We start from the raw sequence: 22120 nt of genomic DNA, 5'->3' as shown, positions 1-22120 counted from the left end.
TGCTACCTTGTTTAGCCCCGGTCCGCTAACTGCTACCTTGTTTTGCCCCGGCCTACTAACTGTTAGCTTGTTAGCACAGGCCTGCTAACCGTCTGAATCGCCGCGTCCCAAACACTCACTGCACCCATATTTACTTTCTATCTCTTTTACATTTTTTATTTGTTTATACCTTCCGGTAACCTGCCTCACCCAATGTGATACGGAATCGCTATTATTTTTTATTTTTAGAACACACTCAAGAACCCCCAGAAGCTAACCAGCTAACTAGCTACAAGCTATTTAGTCATTGTTAGCCACTGCTAGCGGCTTTTACCTTCTGCACAGCCAGACAGTTTTTTTAACCTGGATAACACTCGCCAGTCCAGCTTCCCTGCCCCATCCACCGCTGCCCCCTGGACACTAATCACTTGGCTACATAGCTGATGCATGCTGGACTGTTCATTAATCACGGTACTCCATTCTGCTTGTTTATCTGTCGGTCCCAGCCGCACTCAGGCTCTGTGTGTAGTTAATCCGACCCTCCCTGCCTAGTCAACGCCATTTTACCTGCTGTTGTTGTGCTAGCTGATTAGCTGTTGTTGTCTCACCTACTGTTTTAGCTACTGTTTTAGCTAGCTCTCCCAATTCAACACCTGTGATTACTGTATGCCTCGCTGTATGTCTCTCTCAAATGTCAATATGCCTTGTACACTGTTGTTCAGGTTAGTTATAATTGTTTTAGTTTACAATGGAGCCCCTAGTTCCACTCTTCATACCCCTGATACCTCCTTTGTCCCACCTCCCACACATGCGGTGACCTCACCCATTACAACCAGCATGTCCAGAGATACAACCTCTCTCATCATCACCCAGTGCCTGGGCTTACCTCCGCTGTACCCGCACCCCACCATACCCCTGTCTGCGCATTATGCCCTGAATATATTCTACCATGCCCAGAAATCTGCTCCTTTTATTCTCTGTCCCCAACGCTCTAGGCGACCAGTTTTGATAGCCTTTAGCCGCACCCTCATACTACTCCTCCTCTGTTCCGCGGGTGATGTGGAGGTAAACCCAGGCCCTGCATGTCCCCAGGCACCCTCATTTGTTGACTTCTGTGATCGAAAAAGCCTTGGTTTCATGCATGTCAACATCAGAAGCCTCCTCCCTAAGTTTGTTTTACTCACTGCTTTAGCACACTCTGCTAACCCTGATGTCCATGCCGTGTCTGAATCCTGGCTCAGGAAAGCCACCAAAAATTCTGAGATTTCCATACCCAACTATAACATCTTCCGTCAAGATAGAACTGCCAAAGGGGGAGGAGTTGCAGTCTACGGCAGAGATAGCCTGCAAAGTAATGTCATACTTTCCAGGTCCATACCCAAACAGTTCGAACTACTAATTTTGAAAATTACTCTCTCCAGAAATAAGTCTCTCACTGTTGCCGCCTGCTACCGACCCCCCTCAGCTCCCAGCTGTGCCCTGGACACTATTTGTGAATTGATCGCCCCCCATCTAGCTTCAGAGTTTGTTCTGTTAGGTGACCTAAACTGGGATATGCTTAACACCCCGGCAGTCCTACAATCTAACACAAATCATCAAGGAACCCACCAGGTACAACCCTAAATCTCTAAACAAGGGCACCCTCATAGACGTCATCCTGACCAACTGGCCCTCCAAATACACCTCCGCTGTCTTCAACCAGGATCTCAGCGATCACTGCCTCATTGCCTGTATCCACTACGGAGCCGCAGTCAAACGACCACCCCTCATCACTGTCAAACGCTCCCTAAAACACTTCTGTGAGCAGGCCTTTCTAATCGACCTGGCCCGGGTATCCTGGAAGGACATTGACCTCATCCCGTCAGTTGAGGATGCCTGATCATTCTTTAAAAGTAACTTCCTCACCATTTTAGATAAGCATGCTCCGTCACAAAAACATCCTGTGGCGGACTGCAATAGCATCGAATAGTCCCCGCGATATGCAACTGTTCAGGGAAGTCAGGAACCAATACACGCAGTCAGTCAGGAAAGCTAAGGCCAGCTTCTTCAGGCAGAAATTTGCATCCTGTAGCTCCAACTCCAAAAAGTTCTGGGACACTGTGAAGTCCATGGAGAACAAGAGCACCTCCTCCCAGCTGCCCACTGTACTGAGGCTAGGTAACACGGTCACCACCGATAAATCCATGATTATCGAAAACTTCAACAAGCATTTCTCAACGGCTGGCCATGCCTTCCGCCTGGCTACTCCAACCTCGGCCAACAGCTCCGCCCCCCCCCCGCAGCTACTCGCCCAAGCCTCTCCAGATTCTCCTTTACCCAAATCCAGATAGCAGATGTACTGAAAGAGCTGCAAAACCTGGACCCGTACAAATCAGCTGGGCTTGACAATCTGGACCCTCTATTTCTGAAACTATCCGCCGCCATTGTCGCAACCCCTATTACCAGCCTGTTCAACCTCTCTTTCATATCGTCTGAGATCCCCAAGGATTGGAAAGCTGCCGCAGTCATCCCCCTCTTCAAAGGGGAGACACCCTGGACCCAAACTGTTACAGACCTATATCCATCCTGCCCTGCCTATCTAAGGTCTTGAAAGCCAAGTTAACAAACAGGTCACTGACCATCTCGAATCCCACCGTACCTTCTCCGCTGTGCAATCTGGTTTCCGAGCCGGTCACGGGTGCACCTCAGCCACGCTCAAGGTACTAAAACGATATCATAACCGCCATCGATAAAAGACAGTACTGTGCAGCCGTCTTCATCGACCTTGCCAAGGCTTTCGACTCTGTCAATCACCATATTCTTATCGGCAGACTCAGTAGCCTCGGTTTTTCGGATGACTGCCTTGCCTGGTTCACCAACTACTTTGCAGACAGAGTTCAGTGTGTCAAATCGGAGGGCATGCTGTCCGGTCCTCTGGCAGTCTCTATGGGGGTGCCACAGGGTTCAATTCTCGGGCCGACTCTTTTCTCTGTATATATCAATGATGTTGCTCTTGCTGCGGGCGATTCCCTGATCCACCTCTACGCAGACGACACCATTCTATATACTTCCGGCCAGTCCTTGGACACTGTGCTATCTAACCTCCAAACGAGCTTCAATGCCATACAACACTCCTTCCGCGGCCTCCAACTGCTCTTAAACGCTAGTAAAACCAAATGCATGCTTTTCAACCGTTCGCTGCCTGCACCCGCACGCCTGACTAGCATCACCACCCTGGATGGTTCCGACCTTGAATATGTGGACATCTATAAGTACCTAGGTGTCTGGCTAGACTGTAAACTCTCCTTCCAGACTCATATCAAATATCTCCAATCGAAAATCAAATCTAGAGTCGGCTTTCTGTTCCGCAACAAAGCCTCCTTCACTCACGCCGCCAAACTTACCCTAGTAAAACTGACTATCCTACCGATCCTCGACCTCGGCGATGTCATCTACAAAATTGCTTCCAACACTCTACTCAGCAAACTGGATGCAGTTTATCACAGTGGCATCCGTTTTGTCACTAAAGCACCTTATACCACCCACCACTGCGACCTGTATGCTCTAGTCAGCTGGCCCTCGCTACATATTCGTCGCCAGACCCACTGGCTCCAGGTCATCTACAAGTCCATGCTAGGTAAAACTCCACCTTATCTCAGTTCACTGGTCACAATGGCAACACCCACCCGTAGCACGTGCTCCAGCAGGTGTATCTCACTGATCATCCCTAAAGCCAACACCTCATTTGGCCGCCTTTCGTTCCAGTTCTCTGCTGCCTGTGACTGGAACGAATTACAAAAATCGCTGAAGTTGGAGACTTTTATCTCCCTCACCAACTTCAAACATCTAATATCTGAGCAGCTAACCGATCGCTGCAGCTGTACATAATCTATGACCGGCTCGGAAACCAGATTGCATAGCGGAGAAGGTACGGTGGGATTTGAGATGGTCAGTGACCTGTTTGTTGACTTGGCTTTCGAAGACCTTAGATAGGCAGGGCAGGATGGATATAGGTCTGTAACAGTTTGGGTCCAGGGTGTCTCCCCCTTTGAAGAGGGGGATGACTGCGGCAGCTTTCCAATCCTTGGGGATCTCAGACGATATGAAAGAGAGGTTGAACAGGCTGGTAATAGGGGTTGCGACAATGGCGGCGGATAGTTTCAGAAATAGAGGGTCCAGATTGTCAAGCCCAGCTGATTTGTACGGGTCCAGGTTTTGCAGCTCTTTCAGTACATCTGCTATCTGGATTTGGGTAAAGGAGAACCTGGAGAGGCTTGGGCGAGGAGCTGCGGGGGGGCCGGAGCTGTTGGCCGAGGTAGGAGTAGCCAGGCGGAAGGCATGGCCAGCCGTTGAGAAATGCTTGTTGAAGTTTTCGATAATCATGGATTTGTCGGTGGTGACCGTGTTCCCTAGCCTCAGTGAAGTGGGCAGCTGGGAGGAGGTGCTCTTGTTCTCCATGGACTTCACAGTGTCCCAGAACTTTTTGGAGTTGGAGCTACAGGATGCAAACTTCTGCCTGAAGAAGCTGGCCTTAGCTTTCCTGACTGACTGCGTGTATTGGTTCCTGACTTCCCTGAACAGTTGCATATCGCGGGGACTGTTCGATGCTATTGCAGTCCGCCACAGGATGTTTTTGTGCTGGTCGAGGGCAGTCAGGTCTGGAGTGAACCAAGGGCTGTTCTTAGTTCTGCATTTTTTGAACGGTGCATGCTTATCTAATATGGTGAGGAAGTTACTCTTAAAGAATGACCAGGCATCCTCAACTGACGGGATGAGGTCAATGTCCTTCCAGGATACCTGGGCCAGGTCAATTAGAAAGGCCTGCTCACAGAAGTGTTTTAGGGAGCGTTTGACAGTGATGAGGGGTGGTCGTTTGACTGCGGCACCGTAGCGGATACAGGCAATGAGGCAGTGGTCGCTGAGATCCTGGTTGAAGACAGCGGAGGTGTATTTGGAGGGCCAGTTGGTCAGGATGACGTCTATGAGGGTGCCCTTGCTTACAGAGTTAGGGTTGTACCTGGTGGGTTCCTTGATGATTTGTGTGAGATTGAGGGCATCTAGCTTAGATTGTAGGACTGCCGGGGTGTTAAGCATATCCCAGTTTAGGTCACCTAACAGAATAAACTCAGAAGCTAGATGGGGGGCAATCAATTCACAAATGGTGTCCAAGGCACAGCTGGGAGCTGAGGGGGGTCGGTAGCAGGCGGCAACAGTGAGAGACTTATTTCTGGAGAGAGTAATTTTCAGAATTAGTAGTTCGAACTGTTTGGGTATGGACCTGGAAAGTATGACATTACTTTGCAGGCTATCTCTGCAGTAGACTGCGACTCCTCCCCCTTTGGCAGTTCTATCTTACATTTACATTTAAGTAATTTAGCAGACGCTCTTATCCAGAGCGACTTACAAATTGGATCTTGACGGAAGATGTTATAGTTGGGTATGGAAATCTCTGAATTTTTGGTGGCCTTCCTGAGCCAGGATTCAGACACGGCAAGGACATCAGGGTTAGCAGAGTGTGCTAAAGCAGTGAGTAAAACAAACTTAGGGAGGAGGCTTCTAATGTTGACATGCATGAAACCAAGGCTTTTTCGATCACAGAAGTCAACAAATGAGGGTGCCTGGGGACATGCAGGGCCTGGGTTTACCTCCACATCACCCGCGGAACAGAGAAGTAGTATGAGGGTGCGGCTAAGGGCTATCAAAACTGGTCGCCTAGAGCGTTGGGGACAGAGAATAAGAGGAGCAGGTTTCTGGGCATGGTAGAATATATTCAGGGCATAATGCACAGACAGGGGTATGGTGGGGTGCGGGTACGGCGGAGGTAAGCCCAGGCACTGGGTGATGATGACAGAGGTTTTATCTCTGGACATGCTGGTTGTAATGGGTGAGGTCACCGCATATGTGGGAGGTGGGACAAAGGAGGTATCAGGGGTCTGAGGAATGGGACTAGGGGCTCCATTGTGAACTAAAACAATGATAACTAACCTGAGCAACAGTATACAAGGCATATTGACATTTGAGAGAGACATACAGCGAGGCATACAGTAAACACAGGTGTTGAATTGGGAAAGCTAGCTAAAACAGTGGGTGAGACAACAGCTAATCAGCTAGCATAACAACAGCAGGTGAAGATGGCATTGACTAGGCAACTCGGCCGACAGATAAAACAAACAAGCAGAATGGAGTACCGTGATTAATGGACAGTCCAGCGTGCATCAGCTATGTAGCCAAGTGATCAGAGTCCAGGGGGCAGCGGTGGATGGGGCAGGGGGCTGGGCTGGCGAGTGTTATCCAGGTTAAGAAAACTAACAATGACTAAATAGCTTGTAGCTAGCTAGCTGGTTAGCTTCTGGAGGTTCTTGAGTGTGTTCTAAAAATAAAGATAATAGTGATTCCGTATCACATTGGGTGAGGCAGGTTTCCGGAAGGTATAAACAAAAAAAAAATTAAATCGGGAAGAGATAGAGTACATATGGGCCACTGCGTTTTTGGGAGGCGCAGATGCAGACGGTTAGCAGGCCTGTGCTAACAAGCTAGCAGATTAGCAGGCCGGGGTAAACAAGGTAGTAGTTAGCGGACCTGGGCTAAACAAGCTAGCAGTTAGCATGCCGAACTAGCAAGCCAGGAGATAGCGAGGGCTAGAGAGTTAGCCTTTGGAGGACGTTGCGATGGGGTGAGTCTGTTTATTCCTCTTCATGCAGTGATATCGATAGACCGGTCGTAGTCAAGGTATTGTAGCCCAGGAGTATGCTAGGAGCTCTGGCCGGGCTAGCTTCAAGCTACGTGGGTGGAAACGCTAGCCAGGAGTAATCAACCAGGGTTGCTGTTTAGCTCGATAGCTAGTTGCGAAGATCCAGCTGAAGAATGTTCCGTTTGTGGTGGGAATCCGGGGGTAGAAAAAAATTAAATAGGTCCGTTATGCTCTGGTTAGCGTCGCGTTGTTCGAACTGGCGAGAGCTTTCCGAGCTAAAGGTTAGTTGATGACCGGTCAGTTGAGGGGGTCCGGTTCCGAAGTAAATATAACTACTTTAGGAAAAGTAGCTACATTGGCGGGTTGCAAAAGAGTATTTGGAAGCTTAGGTTTAGCAAAATGTTTTTAAAGATATGCGAAGAAAAAAATATCAAAAAATATCTAAAACGAAAAAGAGACGATATTTACAGGAATACCTAGGATAGGATAAAGTAATCCTTCTCACCCCCCCCCCCCCCTTAAAAGATTTAGATGCACTATTGTAAAGTGGCTGTTCCACTGGATGTCATAAGGTGAACGCACCAATTTGTAAGTCGCTCTGGATAAGAGCGTCTGCTAAATGACTTAAATGTAAAATGTAAATGTACAGAGAGACGATACGACAGGACATTTACTGCTACGCCATCTTGGATTGGACATAGTCTATCGGTAAATAGCCCACCCATTTTTACCTACCTCATCCCCATACTGTTTTTATTTATTTACTTTTCTGCTCTTTTGCACACCAATATTTCTACCTGTACATGACCATCTGATCATTTATCACTCATCATTTATCACAAAATTGTAATTATTCGCCTACCTCCTCATGCCTTTTGCACACAATGTATATAGACTCCCTTTTTTTCTACTGTGTTATTGACTTGTTAATCGTTTACTCCATGTGTAACTCTGTGTTGTCTGTTCACACGGCTATGCTTTATCTTGGCCAGGTCGCAGTTGCAAATGAGAACTTGTTCTCAACTAGCCTACCTGGTTAAATTAAGGTGAAATAAAACATTTAAAAAATTTAATTAAAGAGCACCAATTGGTGTAAATGTTGTAAGGTCTTAGTGGAGGTCAGGTTTGGATCAGTAATTTTCAATTCAGTCAATTTGGTAAGTAGACTGAAATTCTAATATTTTCCTCATTGCCTCCTTTGAGGAAAGTATTTAAATTTCAGATTACTTCCTGAATTGATTGAATTTAAAATGGAATTGACCCGACCCTGACCTCCACTGAGACATTGCCTGATATGTAAGCCGCAAAATCAACTTGTCAGTGCTGGGCCTATTCAAGTGCCGTGTTACAAACAGTGGACAACATGTTTGAAAAAGAGTAACCCCAGTGCATTTGAGCAATAAATAGCAAGTCAAGGAAAATGGAAGATCTAAGAAACACCAGACCAACAATTATTAGCCTACATACTGCAAAGGTTCACTGTTAAAGAGAACACTTTATAGTAGCACTTCCACCATGGTTGGGGTCAATTCCTTTTTAATTCAGGAAGTAAACTCAAATTTCAATATCAATTCCAATTTTCCTAAACAATAACACATTTTCAACAATGTCAACAAATAATACTTTTGAGGTCAGTTTGGGATTATAAAACACCTTAATATTTAAAGTAAACTGAAAAACTATAACTTACTTAAATTAAAAGGTAGTTGTACATCTAAATCAAAAACTTTGTTGCAACTGATTGTAGCACCAACTCAAACAAAAATAATTGCGATGTAACAGTGTCTTGGACAGTTGATAAACAGTGTCTGGACAGGGAAAACAAAATGACATTAATGCTGACACGGGATCAAACTCAGGAATAGACAGATATAGGGGAGGCATTCAATAAAGTGAGGGAGTCCAGGTAAGTCCAATGAAGCCCTGATCTGCATAACGATGGTGACAGGTGGGCAGCCTAGCGCCCTCGAGTGTCAGAGAGGGGGAGCAGGAGTGACAAAAACATATTGTACTGGCATTACCATTGGGATAGTCCCTCAAAGAATGTCAGCTTTAGCTGAAAAAAACAGCTTATAAAGAAACAAAATGCATATTAACCATAAAAGCAAATGCTATGGAAACAAAAACATAAAATAAATATACAGTAAGTGTACAGGTGATATCAGGATAAGACCCAGACAGTTTGAATCACAGATATTGATTTACAAAACAGGGAGCAGGCAAACGACAGGTCAAGGGCAGTCAGAGGTCAGTAATCCAGGGCAGTGTCAGAAAGGTACAGAATGGAAGGCAGGGTCAGGGCAGGCAGAATGGTCAAAACCGGGAGGACTAGAAAACAGCAGCCATAGAAACTCATAAATGGGAAAATACACTGGTAGAACTTGATGGGACAAGATGACAGAAAACGCAGGTATAAATACATAGGAGATAACGGGGACAAATGGGAGACACCTGGTGGGGGGTGGAGACAAGCACAAGACAGGTGAAACAGATCAGGGTGTGACAGGTGAAGACACAGGAGTGTATGTTTTCATATAAAAAGTAAAGTCTCAAATTCCACCTGCATGGTTCAGGAAAAAAAAAGGGTGGGTATAATTTGTGGAGCGTTCTAAGAGGAAACTGTTATAAAAATATTGTAAATAACAAGGTTGCCAACAAACAACGCATACAAAGTTGTAGGGTGGCAGAATAAGATACCGGGAAGGGAGTGGGCTATGTAATTTAGTTTTTCACTGACCACGTTTATTTCAAAAAATGTCTGTCTTCTTTCTGGTATCTTCCATCATTTCTTGTTCGTTGTTTTAGTTATTACTTTCAGTGTGTGTCGGCATTCGCCGGTGAACTTTACTGCGCCTCAATTAAGCTATCGCTATGGTTAACATGTAACTTAAAAAATGACTGCTAGCTCCAATATTTTATTATCTAGGTGGTTTGTACACAATTGTTACCAATGATACTGTATATACCAGCCTACTTGTATTACAGAAACATAGCAAAATACAATCTTAAGTGTTAATCCTGTTGCCCAAATATAGCAGGTAACTTGTGTCTGTCTGTGTCGAAGATGTTGAGTTCAATTTAATATATGCTTTGACCTATTTCAGGTAACCCCAAGATGCTTGACTCACTACAGCTGCTATTAAAGAACTGTCCAGTCGTTTGTGCTTTACATTCCGACTTTTGAATGTCTCTTTATTGGACATATATAGTAGTGTCTAATAAGAAAGAGCAATATATGTAAAGCATCCATCTGTTTAAAGGTTATTGTGTGTGTTGTAGTTCCTCTTAATGTCCACTAGGTGTAAGCACAGTTTCAATGTGTAATGAATCAAATCCAATCGTATGTCATATGTGCCAAATACAACCTTACAGTGAAAAGCTTACTTACAAGCCCTTAACCAACAATGCAGTTTTAAGAAAAATATGTGCTCAGTGAAAAAAAACAAAAGTAAAAACAAAAAAAACAATAGCAAATAGAAAAATAACAATAGCAAATAGAAAAATAGCAATAGCGAGGCTATATATACGGGTACCTGTACAGAGTCAATGTGCAGGGGCACCGGTTCGTCGAGTCAACTGAGGTGTTCCTTTCAAGTCCAGTCGTGTAAATTACGTAACACTTTTTTATGTACTCCACTACATTCCATATATATATACATATATGGAATGTAGTGTATATATACAAAGCTAACGCTAAGCCTCTGACAGTACCACCTACAAGACAACCACCAACTACAAAAACGGCAATGACAATGACAGCCAAAACCCCTGTGACCACTCCCAAACCCACTACTACTACCACCACTAAAAAAACTACAACTACTACAATTTCGACCACTGCCACAACAACTACTACTCCTCCTCCTCCAGCCACAACCTTAACTAAAAATCCCTTCAAGAGCCATTCTTAAACCAAAACTGTGAGCCCGAGTGGTGCAGCGATCTAAGACACTGCATCTCAGTGCTAAAGGCATCACTACAGCCCCTGGTTTGATTCTAGGCTGTATCATAACCGGCCGTGACTGGGAGTCTCATAGGGCGGCGCACAATTGGCCCAGCGTACCCAGGTTAGGGCTTGGCCGGGGTAGGCCGTCATTGTAAATAATAGTTTGTTCTTAACCGACTTGCCTGGTTAAAAATTCAAAAGAAACAGAAGGAGAATTTGACTTTTCCGAAAAGCAACCTGAACCTTTACGACCTCCACCTTGAAAACAGGCCACAAGATGGAAAGCACCACCTGTGAACTGTGGTAGAGGAGATCCAAATAGAGACTCAGACTCGGTCATAAACCTGTCTGTTACTGATACTCCTCAATCCATCTCACAACCAGGGCAGCTAGAGGACAAGCATGTCGAGAGAGAGAAGAAGAAAGTGAATCCCAATCCTGTTTGGACTAACAGACAGAGACCCCCTTATAGACGGGGCAGACCCCAACAGAGACGGTTTCGACCTCAGAACTCACCCAGAACCCAACAACAGATGACCCTCCCTCAAAACACAACAGTTAAAAAACATGAATCTACTGCACCACGCAATGACAATTTTAAAATGGAGGACAATAATTACAGAAGAAATACCCACTATTTTAACGCATGATGACAATGAGCTTGTTGATCAAATCCTTGATCCAGCACCGCTATAGCAAAATCAGATATCATTCACATAAAATCATTAACACCAGAGGTGAAAGACCCTAGTGTATTTAACACTTCAAACAGAGAGCATGTACCTGCACCAGAGACAATCACCACACCAGAGCCTGGAAATATGCCTCCCCAACTGAGATGAGGACACGGGAGAACTCAAACAAACAGGACGCTTATCAGACAGACTACCCAAAACAGGCAAACATCCGCAAAGATAACTACAAAGCCCACTCGTATTATGTTATGAATATGAAACATGTCACGTGACATGGTTACTATGGAAACACAGGTCATGTCTAAAGTCAAGGTAGCTGCACAGCCAGAAACACCTATAACAAAAATCCATATTCAAAATCAACCTCCTAAATATCACAAGTTGATAAAACACAAACACATTTGAGAACACCCGCTGCAAAAGGCATTACTCCTCGGGAGGACATTGTAAGAAATAGATACACAAACACAGACAAAAATAAAGAGGATCACTTTAAAACTAAACCTGACAGTCACTATCTCTCCATCCACCCCTGGATCCACCAACAGCACGTCCAAAGGAGGGTTCAAACCACCTCTTCACCCCGCGCTCCCATCCCCTATTGCCCTTACAGCCGCTTTCCAGCGTGGCCCTCAGTTCATGGTTCAGGGCCATATCTTGCCTTTACAGAGAGGCCCTGGCTTTCCCCCCAGGGGTCGGGGTCACCAATCGACCAGAAATCACAGCCAAGACTGTCAGGCCCACATCTTTCATTTCTGCTTCACTGGGCAGTGGCCCGGTAGCTCTGCTGATCATACCCACCCCACAGGGGCCCAGGCCCAGACAGCAGGAACAGACAGCAGGACCTCTTAACGCTCTCCATGCTCAACAACATATTGAAATGCGGTCGAGCTGAGCCTGTCTCAACTAGAGAAGAGAGTAACACCTAAGCCCAAGATCAGTCACCCTACACACAGACCTCACTACCAGCCTCGCACTCCATCATTTAACTACCAGCCTGTGCCCTCCACCACCTCCCACCCCGTGCCCATCATAAGACCCTACTCCACAGCCAGTGTCCTGCAAGGCAGCCGCAGGCACTATAGCCACTGGGGCCCGAGGTGCCGTTCCCCAACCTGATGGGTAGTGGGGTGAAGTCTATGATCTCACCTATGTGAACAGTCAGTGTGTCTGCCATGGCTGAGGGTGATGTGCTGCTGCCTTGTGAAGCATCAGGAGACCCACAGCCAGCACTCTCCTGGCCCAAAGTCTCCACAGGTATTTAAATACTCCTATTGTAATGCTTGGCATGAACATTATGACTTCAGCCTCTCGTCTGCTTACCATCATAAAGAAAAATATACAACTGAAATACTATAATTTATAAGCTTGTTAACATTCTAGGAGAGGAAGAAATACTATATGCATAGGCTAATTGAGGCTCCAAAGGATTAAACACTTGTAAAATGGATTAACAAAATGGCACCACCTGAGAGTGCTCAACTCACAAGTGACTAATATTTCATGATGTTATATTTGACAGAGAGACCCTTGACAAAAGCTCCACAATGATTCGCAGCATTAACATTATAATTCAGGACTGATCCAGAGTACCAATTATGTGCTTCTCTCTACTTTCAACAACCGGTGCTACCATCCAAGCCAACACAGAACACGGACAGAGATTTGAAGTTCTAAAGAACGGCACCTTTGTGATTAAAAACGTTACACTGCAGGACTGAGGCCAGTACCTCTGCACAGCACTGAACAAATGTTACCCTGGCTGTGCTGACCTAGCCTCCCAAAATCATATGACCCCACTCCAAAGAGGTCCCAGTGTATCTGGGCAAGCCTATAAGCTTAGACTGTGTAGCCTCAGGCAAGCCTCAGATCTCCTGGATTCTTCCAGACAGGACCTTTGTGCATGATGTGGGAGTTCTTGACAGGGCAGCCTCTTTGCTGCCTAATGGCAACCTGGGGGTCCAATAAGCCAACTTCTCCAGTAAAGGAGACTATAAGTGTCAAATCAAATCATAAAATCAAATTTTACTGGTCACAAACACATGGTTAGCAGATGTTATTTCGAGTGTAGTGAAATGCTTATGCTTCTAGATCCGACAGTGCAGCAGTATCTAACAATTCCACAACAAAACCTAATACACACAATCTAGTAAAGGAACGGGGTAAGAATATATAAGTATAAATTATATGGATGAGCAGTGACAGAGCGGCTAAGATGCAAAATAGCAAATAATAGATAGTGAAGGATAATACAGTATATACATGAGAAGAGTAATGCGAGATATGTAAACATTCTTAAAGTGGCATTATTAAAGTGACTAGCTTTCCATTTATTAAAGTGGCCAATGATATCAAGTCTGTAGGTAGGCAGCCGCCTCTCTGTGCTTGTGGTGGCTGTTAAACAATCTGATGACATTGATATAGATTGAAAAACAGCTTCTATCTGTCCCAGGTTTGATGCACCTGTACTGACCTCGCCTTCTGGATGGAAGCGGGGTGAACAGATAGTGGCTCGGGTGGTTATTGTCCTTGATTATCTTTTTTGCCTTCCTGTGACATCGGGTGTTGTAGGTGTCCTGGAGGGCAGGTAGTTTGCCCCCAGTAAATGTGTTGGGCAGACCGCACCACCCTCTGGAGAACCTTGCGGTTGCGGGTGGTACAGTTGTCGTACCAGCAGCCGATAGGATGCTTTCAATTGTGCATCTGTAAAAGTTTGAGAGTTTTCAGTGACAAGCCACATTTAGGCTCTGATGTGCCTTCTTTACCACACTCTCTGTGTGGGTGGGCTATTTCTGTTTGTCAGTGATCTGTACGCCAAGGAACTTGAAGCTTTCCACCTTCTCCACTGCGGTCCCGTCAATGTAGATAGGGGGTGTACCCTCTGCTGTTTCCTGAATTCCACGATCATCTCCTTTGTTTTGTTGACGTTGAGGGAGAGGTTGTTTTCCAGGCACCACACTCCCAGAGCCTTCACCTGCTCCCTGTAGGCTGTCTCTTCATCGTTGGTAATCAAGCCTACTACTGTTGTGTCATCTGCAAACTTGATGATTGCTCTGTGACTTACGCTGTTGGTACAGCCAGGAGAGCTCTGCACCTGGACGGCAGGCAGGAAATCCCCAGCCCGCGACTGTCACAACACCCCACCCAACAGAATCAAAGCCATGTAATGGCTCCACTTTGTACCTGTACTGTCCAGCTACAGGCAACTCCCCCATGCTAGTAATCAAACCTACAGTGGGGCAAAAAAGTATTTAGTCAGCCACCAATTGTGCAAGTTCTCCCACTTAAAAAGATGAGAGAGGCCTGTAATTTTCATCATAGGTACACTTCAACTATGACAGTCAAAATTAGATTTTTTTTCCAGAAAATCACATTGTAGGATTTTTAATGAATTTATTTGCAAATTATGGTGGAAAATAAGTATTTGGTCAATAACAAAAGTTTATCTCAATACTTTGTTATATACCCTTTGTTGGCAATGACAGAGGTCAAACGTTTTCTGTAAGTTTTCACACACTGTTGCTGGTATTTTAGCCCATTCCTCCATGCAGATCTCTAGAGCAGTGATGTTTTGGGGCTGTTGCTGGGCAACATGGACTTTCAACTCCCTCCAAAGATTTTCTATGGGGTTGAGATCTGGAGACTGGCTAGGCCACTCCAGGACCTTGAAATGCTTCTTACGAAGCCACTCCTTCGTTGCCCGGGCGGTGTGTTTGGGATCATTGTCATGCTGAAAGATCCAGCCACGTTTCATCTTCAATGCCCTTGCTGATGGAAGGAGGTTTTCACCTAAAATCTCACGATACATGGCCCCATTCATTCTTTCCTTTACACGGATCAGTCGTCATGGTCCCTTTGCAGAAAAACAGCCCCAAAGCATGATGTTTCCACCCCCATGCTTCACAGTAGGTATGGTGTTCTTTGGATGCAACTCAGCATTCTTTGTCCTCCAAACACGACGAGTTGAGTTTTTACCAAAAAGTTGTATTTTGGTTTCATCTGACCATATGACATTCTCCCAATCTTCTTCTGGATCATCCAAATGCTCTCTAGCAAACTTCAGATGGGCATGGACATGTACTGGCTTAAGCAGGGGGACACGTCTGGCACTACAGGAAAAAGTTGCCCTGGCGGCGTAGTGTGTTACTGATAGTAGGCTTTGTTACTTTGGTCCCAGCTCTCTGCAGGTCATTCACTAGGTCCCCCCGCGTGGTTCTGGGATTTTTGCTCACCGTTCTTGTGATCATTTTGACCCCACGGGGTGACATTTTAGGTCCAATCTCAATCTTAATTACAAATCCCCTTGATCATAACTGTACCTTAAAATCAACTTCCAGCCTAAGTTACTAGTTAGATCATGGCTAGCCCTACTCTACAGTAAGTAACTTAGAAAGCTGTAATTTCTTACACCTTTACGATAGCAAACAAGCTATCTGCAAAGTGTGGTAGTCTTTTGAGTAACGTTAACAGATTGATAATAAAACAATTGTTAGTTTTGAGTTCAAGTACGAAAATCGAACTGAGTTAATGGATTTGAAATTGCTGAATGTTAACTTGCTGAACACTGACAGCTGTAGCCTACTAGTTACCCCACATTAGCTAAACATTTGTATACTGTAACTTATGACACTGCACTGTATATGTGTGTATTACTAGCACAGATGTAAACATAATGGTAAGCTAAATTGGGAACCAACCTCTCTTATCTGATTAACTGTCTGGTTAATGGAACCAAAGGTCTAATGTTAACTTACACAGTGACTCAACTTTTGTAAAAGTTGTTAAGAAAACCTAAACCTGATATGCTAAACCTTTAAGCTTACTTCAAAAGCTTTAAAGAGCTTGTGAAGCTGTGGAAATATTCTCTCTTCTTCTTCTGTATGTTCTTCTTATTCTTCTGTATCTCGCAACCAACGTTAATATTCTCTCTTCCTCATCCTCGATTTAAAAAATGCGCCACCGAACGTCAAAATAAATGCTTCTTTCAACAAGAGGTGAAATGAGATGTCAATCGGCATCAAACTGACAGTAGCAAATTAAATTCTGCGGTGGCACTCGGGGTGGCCAGGCTTCCCTGACCCAGAGATGTCCTGGAGCCTCCCTGATGGAACCATGATCAACAACAACCTCCAGATGGACAACAATCGTTCTGGCCACGATGTCATCTTTGGGAATGGATGAGATGGCGCCGAAGAGGATGACTAACCAATTGTGCTATTTTGTTAGTTTGTTTGCGTTGTTTGTAACATATTGTTGCTGCTACCGTCTCTTAGGACTGAAAATAACGTCTGGACATCAGAACAGTGATTACTCACCACAAACTGGAAGAATATACCACGATGAGAAGGATATACTGCTCTACCGGAAACAGGCCCAAATCTCTGTCATTTGCGTGAAGAAAGTACAAAGGGAAAAAAGGACGCAGATCAGGCTGCCTTCTGAGAATCCGTAGGCGAGCGAGTAAACTACCACTGTTTCCGTTCTACTTGCTAACATGCAACTATTGGAAAATAAAACTGATGACCTACGAATCTGATTATCCTATCAACTGGACATTAAGAACTCTAATATCTTATGTTTCACCGAGTCGTGGCTGAACGACGACAAGGATAATACAGAGCTGGCAGGATTTTCCATGCACTGGCAGAACAGAGATGCTACGAGGGGTGGGGGGTGTCTTTTTGTCAATAACAGCTGGTGCGCAATGTCTAATATTAAAGAAGTCTCGAGGTAATGCTCGCCTGAGGTAGAGTACCTTATGATAGGCTGTAGACCACACTATCTAACAAGAGAGTTCTCTTTCTCACTTCTCTATATTATTTGTCTATTTACCACCAGAGACCGATGCTGGCACTAATACCGCACTCAACCAGCTGTATAAGGCCATAGTCAAACAAGAAAATACTCATCCAGAAGCAGCACGCCTAGTGAACGGGGGCTTTAATGCAGGCAAACTTAAATCAGTTTTACAAACATTTTACCAGCATGTCACAAAAAACCTGCATACAAAGCTCTGCCTCGCCCTTCATTTGGCAAATCTGACAATAATTCTATCCTCCTGATTCCTGCTTACAAGCAAAGACTAAAACAGGAAGTACCAGTGACTCGCTTAATACGGAAGTGGTGAGGTGACACTACAGGACTGCTTTGCTAGCACAGACTGGAATATGTTCCGGGATTCATCCAATGGCATTGAGGAGTATACCACCTCAGTCAGCGGCTTCATCAATAAATGAACCGACAACGTTGTCCTCACAGTGACCATGCGTATACACCCCAACCAGAAGCCATGGATTACAGGCAACATTCGCATCTAGCTAAAGGCTAGAGCTGCCGCTTTCAAGGAGCGGGACACTAATCTGGAAGTTTATAAGAAATCCCACTATGCCCTCAGACTAACCATCAAACAAGCAAAGCTTCAATACAGGATTAAGATATAGTCCTACTACACCGACTCTGACGCTCGTCGGATGTGGCAGGGCTCGAAAACTATTAAAGACTACAAAGGGAAACCCAGATGCGAGCTGCCCAGTGACGCAAGCCTACCAGACGAGTGAAATGCCTTTTATGCTCGCTTGGAGGCAAGCAACAATGAAGCAGGCACGAGAGCACCAGCTGTTCTGGAGGACTGTGTGATAAAGCTCTCCGTAGCCGATGTGAGCAAGACCTTTAAGCAGGTCAACATTCACAAAGCCGTGGGGCCAGATGGATTGCCAGGACGTGTACCCAAAGCATGCGCGGACCCACTGGCAAGTGTCTTCACTGACATTTTCAACCTCTCCCTAACTGAGTCTACCTATATGTTTCAAGCAGACTACCATAGTCCCTGTTCCCAAGGAAGCGAAGGTAACCTGCCTAAATGAATACCACCCCGTAGCACTCACATCGGTAGCCATGAAGTGCTTTGAAAGGCTGGTCATGGCTCACATCAACAGCACCCTCCCGGATACCCTAGACCCACTCCAATTCACATGCCACCCAACAGATGCACAGGCGACGTCATCTCAATCGCACTGCACCCTGCCCTTTTCCACCTGGACAAATATAACACCTTTGTGAGAATGCTGTTCATTGACTACAGCTCAGCGTTCAACACCATAGTGCCCACGAAGCTCATTACTAAGCTAAGGACCCTGGGACTAAACACCTCCTTCTGCAACTGGATCCTGGACATCCTGACGGGCCACCCCCAGATGGTAAGGGTAGGCAACAACACGTCTGCCACACTGATCCTCAACACTGGGACCCCTTCTGGAGTGTGTCCTTAGTCCCCTCCTGTATTCCCTGTTCACCCATGACTGTGTGGCCAAACACAACTCTAACACTATCATTAAGTTTGCTGACTACACAACAGTGGTAGGCCTGATCAACGGTAACGATGAGACAGCCTATAGGGAGGTCAGAGAACTGGCAGTGTGGTGCAAGGACAACAACCTCCCCCTCAATGTGAGCAAGACAAAGGAGCTGATTGTGGACTACAGGAAAAGGCGGGAAGAACAGGCTCCCATTAACATTGACTGGGCTGTAGTGGAGCAGGTTGAGAGCTTCAAGTTCCTTGGTGTCCACATCACCATCAAACTATCATGGTCCAAACACACTAAGACAGTCATGAAAAGCACACGACAAAACCTTTTTCCCCTCAGGAGACTGAAAAGATGTGGAATGGGTCCCCAGATCCTCAAAAGGTTCTACAGCTGCACCATCGAGAGTATCCTGACTGGTTGCATCACCGCCTGGTATGGCAACTGCTCGGCATCTGACCGTAAGGCGCTACGGAGGGTAGTGCGTACGGCCCAGTACATTACTGGAGCCAAGCATCCTGCCATCCAGGAACGATATAATAGGCAGTGTCAGAGGAAAGCCCATAAAATTGACTCCAGTAACCCCAGTCAAAATGTTTTCTCTGCTACCGCATGGCAAGCGATACCGGAGCGCCAAGTCTAGGACCAAAAGGCTCCTTAACAGCTTCTACCCCGAGACATAAGACTGCTGAACAATTAATCAAATGGCCCCCAACTATTACATTGACCTCCCCCCTCCATTTGTTATGTACACTGCTGCTACGCGCTGATTATTATCTATGCATAGTCACTTTACGCCTACCTACATGTTCCAAGTACCTCAAATAACCTGTTCCCCCGCACACTGACTCAGTACCGGTACCCCCTGTATATAGCCTTATTATTGTTATGTTATTGTGTTACTTTTTATTTTATACTTTAGTTATTTGGTAAATATTTTATTAACTCTTCTTGAACTGCACTGTTGGTTAAGGGCTTGTAAGTAAGCATTTCACTGTAAGGTCTACACTTGTTGCATTAAGCACGTGACAAATAAAGTTTGATTTGATCACTATTGCTGCAACAAATGGAACAGAAGGATGAGGGGGACAATACTACATGCCATGCTAAGAATGAGCTGGGGGAGGATGAGATGAAGGTAAGCGTAAAAGTAGGTCCTGACTCCCCCGATCGCATCCAAGGCTCAGCTGTTGCTCACGGCCCAACTAGGAGACTCTGCCTATATGACTTGACAAGCGACTGGGGATCCTCCACCGACCATTGTGTGACTCTCACCAAGCAATGACGTCCCCATATTGTCTTCAACCAAATAACAAATCTTAGGTGATGGGACTTTAGTAGGCCGACCAAGGGAAGTATGCTTGTGTGGTAAGGAATTCTGCTGGGGATTACATCAAGAACATGAACTAGAAGCAAGACAGCCACACATTAATGACCAATGTGGAAGAAGCAGTATGAAAGTGTTGGCCGTATCTTATCAGACAACACTGCTTGACTGCAGAGTGGAGGGAAAGCCTGAGCCACACAATGCCTAGGCCACACCATACTGCTTCTCTCTGCCAACACCTGGGAGGACGCTTCCAAGTCCACAAGAGCGGGAGCCTGGAGCTGCGTGGAGTGAGGAAGTTACATGAGGGTCAGTATGTATATCTGGCCAAAAATCACTTGGGAGAAGCAAGCCTGGCAATTGAGCTTGGAGAGGCAACCATAGCAGAAAAGCCTAGCTTCGCCACGCCGAACAGAGATTTTACCAATAAAGCAAGATGGAAGTGATGGCCCTCTGGAATGTCCTGCCCGTGGTGTCAAACCCAGAGTTTGTTTGGATCCTGCCAAACGGCACAGTTCTGACGCCTGGCACTAGACTCCAACGCTTCACTCACTATCCAGGAAACGAGATGTTGCGCATCGCCCGGCCAGTGACAGCTGACAAAGGTGTTTATCGTTGTCTGGCAAAAACATGGCTGGGACAGCAGAGAAGTGATTTGCTCTGAACCCAAGAAGAAAGCCTGTGATTCAAGACACAACAAGGGGCATGAATGTCACGTTTGGCCAAATTCTGAACCTGCCGTGCTCTGTGGATGGCTGGCCACAGGCCTTGATTACATGGACCATACCAAACAGCCTGGTCCTGAACAAGCCCCAGGTTAGTGGGATAATTACTTTTTCATCAAACGGCAGGGGAACTTATAGCAGCGGAACCTTTCTCATTTGACAGCAGAACCTAGGTCTGCAAGGCCGCCAACACATTTGGATCATCTACATTTTCATGCCCAGTTGCAGTTATGGTGTATCATCCACATATCACAAACGCAACCCCTTCCATCACTGCAGTCCACAGGGGCTCGCCAGTAACATTTAACTGCATCTGCGCAGGCATACCAAATCCTGAAATGACATGGACTCTACCTGGAAGAACAACACTTGCTCCCAACAACCATTTGACACCACAGGAAAGAATTGACATGACAGTTGAGGGCAACATTGTCATACAAGATCCAGTGCTTATGAATTCAGGGATTTACAAATGCAACGCAAAAAATGCTCTAGGAAGTGACTTCAAAGCAACATATCTTCAGGGGATCTGAGCCATAACCAAATAGAAGTGCCTAAGTTAGTCATATTTGACCATTTCAATTGAATTCTAAACCTAATCGTCTAGAAAACCATATGTACAGTGCAATTATGTAACCGTGTAATTACTGTGCAGGGGTCAAATATTCTGAACAGTAATATCACTAAAATGATGCAAAGATAAAAAAGTATGCTTAAATTGTTGCCTGAAATATAAGCATATGGACCAACAAAAACTGACCTCTGATGTACCTTAGAGAATGCTTTTTTATTGATAAATATTCCCGTCTGTAAATATCTAAGTATATTGTTGACTGAACTCACATTGTTGTTTTAACTATACAACTTTTTTTTACTAAGATAGTTTACAGGTGACTAGTGTTCCTTCTGACCATACAAAAAACTAAATGGGAATTGCTTACATCGGAATCCGTCTGTATGCCCTCTGATTGTAAGGAGTGAGAATCCAATTCTGGAGCATGCTTTCAGATTTCATAGAAACCATTTGGAACAAATGAGCCTTTCATAAAGAGTAAAAAGAAGCTTTGTGTGATACAAATGTTAGAATTGTTTTCTACAGGGCTAATCAAAATGGAGATCCAGTATATAACTCTACGAGCTCTTTTGGAACCAATATTTCATTAGGTGAGTGACATGAATTTGGTAATTACATTGTTAATACATATCTGGTGCATTTTACTTAATGACTAGACCTACATATTTAATTATAATAGACCTATGATATCCAGTGCAAATGGGAAACATGCATCATTGGTGCACTACTTGAAACCTTTCAAGATGTATTATACATCAGACACTTGTCTTGCATGGACAACAGGTTTGAGGCAAATGCATTTGCGACATTTTAGATGATGGCATCTGATCAGCGGTCGTCACTAGTTACCCCAGCCACAAAGTCATTTTTTAAAAATCTGATTTTAAACCTAACCATACAGCT

At 45.1% G+C, this 22120-nt stretch overlaps 2 pseudogenes; both read left to right on the top strand.

Moving 5' to 3' along the window:
- The first annotated feature begins 10401 nt into the window (after positions 1-10401).
- LOC135572063 (mucin-2-like) lies at positions 10402-13306 on the top strand (annotated as a pseudogene).
- Positions 13307-15332: 2026 nt separating this feature from the next.
- On the top strand, positions 15333-21176 carry LOC135572062 (immunoglobulin superfamily member 10-like; annotated as a pseudogene).
- The last annotated feature ends 944 nt before the right edge of the window (positions 21177-22120 follow it).

Source organism: Oncorhynchus nerka, linkage group LG6, assembly GCF_034236695.1.
Source record: "Oncorhynchus nerka isolate Pitt River linkage group LG6, Oner_Uvic_2.0, whole genome shotgun sequence".
Lineage (NCBI taxonomy): Eukaryota > Metazoa > Chordata > Actinopteri > Salmoniformes > Salmonidae > Oncorhynchus > Oncorhynchus nerka.
This window is presented reverse-complemented; position numbering and strand designations above follow the sequence as displayed.